This window comes from Hypanus sabinus, unplaced genomic scaffold (genome assembly GCF_030144855.1).
Source record: "Hypanus sabinus isolate sHypSab1 unplaced genomic scaffold, sHypSab1.hap1 scaffold_1542, whole genome shotgun sequence".
Lineage (NCBI taxonomy): Eukaryota > Metazoa > Chordata > Chondrichthyes > Myliobatiformes > Dasyatidae > Hypanus > Hypanus sabinus.
Window position 1 is genome coordinate 5,463 of NW_026779619.1, and position 4,538 is coordinate 10,000.

The 4,538-nt window shown below is 56.0% G+C and overlaps 1 long non-coding RNA gene across 1 annotated transcript in view; it reads left to right on the plus strand.

Moving 5' to 3' along the window:
• Positions 1 to 1,108: 1,108 nt before the first annotated feature.
• LOC132387120 (uncharacterized) overlaps positions 1,109 to 4,538 on the plus strand; it is a 26,644-nt gene continuing 23,214 nt past the window's right edge. Inside the window, exon 1 of the long non-coding RNA XR_009509770.1 lies at positions 1,109 to 1,690. This is a non-coding gene — a long non-coding RNA (uncharacterized LOC132387120). The remainder of the gene's footprint in view (positions 1,691 to 4,538) is intronic.

Sequence of the window (4,538 nt, forward strand, 5' to 3'; positions counted from 1 at the left end):
GAGAGAGAGGTGTCAGAGAGAGGAGGGTCAGAGGGGGGTCAGAGTGGCTCAGACAGACGGGTCAGAGAGAGTGGGTCAGATTGAGGGGGGTCAGAGAGGGGGGTCAGAGAGAGAGTTCAGAGAGAGGGGGGTCAGGGGGGGTCAGAGAGAAGGGTCAGAGGGAGGGGGGTCAGATGGGGTTCAGACAGTGGGTGCAGAGAGGGGTCATAGAGGGAGTGTCAGACAGAGGGGTCAGAAAGGGGGGTACAGAGAGAGGTAGGGGTCAGAGAGAGAGGTGTCAGAGAGAGGAGGGTCAGAGGGGGGTCATAGAGTGGCTCAGACAGACAGGGGTCAGAGAGAGTGGGTCAGATTGAGGGGGTCAGAGAGTGGGGTCAGAGAGAGAGGGGGGTCAGAGAGAGTGGGGTCAGAGAGAGAGTTCAGAGAGAGGGGGGTCAGAGAGAGAGGTGTCAGAGCGAGGTCAGGGGTTCATAGAGAGTGGATCAGATTGAGAGGGGTCAGTAAGAGGGGGTGAGAGAGAGGTGGTCAGAGTGGCTCAGACAGAGAGGGATCAGAGAGGAGGGGGTCAGAGAGAGAGGGGTCAGAGAGGGGGTCAGAGAGGTGGGGGTCAGAGAGGGGTCAGAGAGTGGTTCAGCGAGAGAGGTATCAGAGAGAGATCAGAGGGGGGTCAGAGAGAGTGGGTCAGATTGAGGGGGGTCAGAGAGGTGGTACAGAGAGAGGGGTGTCAGAGGGGTCAGAGAGGGGGTCAGAGAGGTGGGAGTCAGAGAGACGGGTCAGAGAAAGGGTCAGAGAGGGGGTCAGAGAGAGTGGGTCAGAAAGATGGGGTCAGAGAGAGAGGTCAGAGAGATGTGGGTCAGAGCAATTTAGTCAGAGCGAGGGGGTCAGAGAGAGGGGGTTCAGAGAGTGGATCAGAGAGAGAGGGGTCAGAGACAGTGGGGTTAGAAAGAGAGAGGTGTCAGAGGGAGAGGGGTGTCAGGGAGAGGGGTGTCAGAGAGATGGGTCACATAGAGGGATCAGAGAGGTGGGGGGGTCAGAGAGAGTGGGTTCAGTGGGAGGGAGGGAGGGTCAGAGGGGGGGATCAGAGAGAGTGGAACAGAGGAGGGGTCAGAGATGGGGGTCAGAGAAAGAGGTCAGAGAGAGTGGGGTCAGAGACAGTGAGGTGTCAGAGGGAGAGAGGAAGGTCAGACAGAGAGGTGTCAGAGAATGAGAGACTGTGTGTGTTGTGTTGGTGAGAGAGTCTGGGAGAGCGAGATTCAGAGAGAGAGAGTTAGTGTTGTGTTTTGTGAGTGTGCGTGTGTGTGTGAGAGAGAGAGAGAGAGAGAGAGAGGCAGCCTTACCCTCACAGATGCCCCGATAGCAAAGTTTCACAGGGCCAACCGCAGGCAAACGGGCCCAGCTCGACCAGGACGCTGGCGGAGCGGAAACGCCTAGTTTCCTGCTCTCCGCCCCGCACCCCGGCTTCAGGAGGTTTTGAGGCCGCTCCCCCTCTGCCAGCGGACCGGTCAGCCTGGGCGTTTGGCCGCCTCTCCCCCCACCCTGGGCGGTGACAAGTATAAGGCGTGGTTTCGGGCGAGAGTTTTGTTTCGCTCGCCCGGGTCGGTGAGTCATCGGCTGAGGGGCAGAGTGGCCGGCGGACCGCCGCCACCCCGGGCTCAAATCGACACGCCAGGATCTTCCGCGCGGCGAGTGTGAGGTGAGAGGCGGTCGCGGAATGTGAGAGATAGAGGGTGAGAGAGGGAGTGGGCAGGGAGAGAGAGGGAGGGAGTGGGGGAGAGAGGGAGAAAGGTAGAGAGAGGGAGAGAGACGGAGAGGGAATGAGAGAGGGAGAAAGGTAGAGAGACGGAAAGGGGGAGAGAGGGAGGGAGAAAGGTAGAGAGACGGAGAGAGAGAGAGAGAAAGGGGGAGAGAGGGAGAAAGGTAGAGAGACGGAGAGGAAGAGAGAGAGAGAAAGGAAGAGAGACGGAGAGGGAGAGAAAGGGGGAGAGGGGGAGGGAGAAAGGAAGAGACGGAGAGAGAGAAAGGGGGAGAGAGTGCGGAGAGAGAGGGAGAAAGGTAGAGAGGGAGAGAGGGGGGAGAGAGAAAGGAAGAGAGACGGAGATAGAGAAAGGGGGAGAGAGACACACACACACACAGGGAGACACACAAGGAGGAAAAAACCGGAAAGGAGACACGCAGAGAGAGAGGGAGGGGTGTGGTGGGTAGGGGAGAGTCAGTCAGACAGGGTTGGTCAGTGAGAGACAGATTGGTGAGAGCGGGACGCATATAGTGTGAGAGAAACAGGTTGCTGAGACACACAGTGAGAGAGGGGGCTGAGAGAGAGGAGTCAGATAGACAGAGTGAGAGAGATAGGGGTCGGTGAGAGAGAGGGAGACGGCGGTTGGTGAGAGAGAGAGGGAGATGGGTTAATGACAGAGAGACGGGTAGGTGAGAGAGAGACAGGGGTTGGTGAGAGAGAGACACAGTGAGAGAGAGACAGGGGTCGGTGAGAGAGAGGGAGATGGGTTAATGACAGAGAGACGGGTAGGTGAGAGAGAGACAGGGGTCGGTGAGAGAGAGGGAGATGGGTTGGTGAGAGACGGGTCGGTGAGAGAGAGGGAGATGGGTTGGTGAGAGAGGGACTCACAATGAGAGAGAGATATGGGTCGGTGAGAGAGGGACACAGTGAGAGGGGTTGGTGAGAGAGAGAGGGAGATGGGTTAATGACAGAGAGACGGGTAGGTGAGAGAGAGACAGGGGTTGGTGAGAGAGAGACACAGTGAGAGAGAGACAGGGGTCGGTGAGAGAGGGAGATGGGTTGGTGAGAGAGGGACTCACAATGAGAGAGAGACAGGGGTCGGTGAGAGAGAGGGAGGTTGGAGAGAGACGGGTTGGTGAGAGAGAGAGGGAGATGGGTTGGTGAGAGAGAGAGGGAGATGGGTTGGTGAGAGAGGGACACACACAATGAGAGAGAGACGGGTTGGTGAGAGAGAGAAACACATACAAAAAGTGAGAGAAATAGGGGTCGGTGAGAGAGAGGGAGATGGCGGTTGGTGAAAGACACACAGTGAGAGAGAGAGAGACAGTGAGAGAGATAGGGGTCAGAGAGAGAGAGGGAGATGGGTTAATGACAGAGACGGGTAGGTGAGAGAGAGACAGGGGTTGGTGAGAGAGGGACACACACAATGAGAGAGAGACGGGTAGGTGAGAGAGAGACAGGGGTTGGTGAGAGAGAGACACAGTGAGAGAGATAGGGGTCGGTGAGAGAGAGACACAGTGAGAGAGATAGGGGTCGGTGAGAGAGAGGGAGATGGGTTGGTGAGAGAGGGACTCACAATGAGAGAGAGACAGGGGTCGGTGAGAGAGAGGGAGGTTGGAGAGAGACGGGTTGGTGAGAGAGAGAGGGAGATGGGTTGGTGAGAGAGAGAGGGAGATGGGTTGGTGAGAGAGGGACACACACAATGAGAGAGAGACGGGTTGGTGAGAGAGAGAAACACATACAAAAAGTGAGAGAAATAGGGGTCGGTGAGAGAGAGGGAGACGGCGGTTGGTGAAAGACACACAGTGAGAGAGAGAGAGACAGTGAGAGAGATAGGGGTCAGAGAGAGAGAGGGAGATGGGTTGGTGAGAGAGGGACAGTGAGAGAGACACACAGTGAGAGAGAGAGAGACAGTGAGAGAGATAGGGGTCAGAGAGAGAGGGAGATGGGTTGGTGAGAGAGGGACAGTGAGAGAGACACAGTGAGAGAGAGACATACACAGTGAGTGAGAGACACACACAGTGAGAGAGAGACACACACAGTGAGAGAGAGAGTGACACACAGTGAGAGGGATAGGGGTCGGTGAGAGAGGGAGACAGGGGTTGGTCAGAGACACAGTGAGAGAGAGACACACACAGTGAGTGAGAGAGAGACACAGAGACACACACAGTGAGTGAGTGAGAGAGACATACACAGTGAGTGAGTGAGAGAGACATACACACAGTGTGAGAGAGAGAGACACACACACGCACAGTGAGAGAGACACACACACAGTGAGTGAGTGAGAGAGAGACACACACACACACACACGCACAGTGAGAGAGAGACACACACACAGTGAGAGAGAGACACACACACACGCAGTGAGAGAGAGACACACAGTGAGAGAGAGAGACACACACACGCAGTGAGAGAGAGACACACAGTGAGAGAGAGAGACACACACACACACGCACAGTGAGAGAGAGAGACACACACACACAGTGAGAGAGAGACACACACAGTGAGAGAGAGACACACAGTGAGAGAGAGAGACACACACACACGCACAGTGAGAGAGAGAGAGAGACACACACAGTGAGTGAGAGAGAGAGACACACACAGTGAGAGAGAGAGAGACACACACACAGTGAGTGAGAGAGAGAGACACACACAGTGAGAGAGAGAGAGAGACACACACACACAGTGAGAGAGAGAGAGACACACACACAGTGAGAGAGAGAGACACACACAGTGAGAGAGAGAGACACACACACAGTGAGTGAGAGAGAGAGAGACACACACACAGTGAGAGAGAGAGACACAC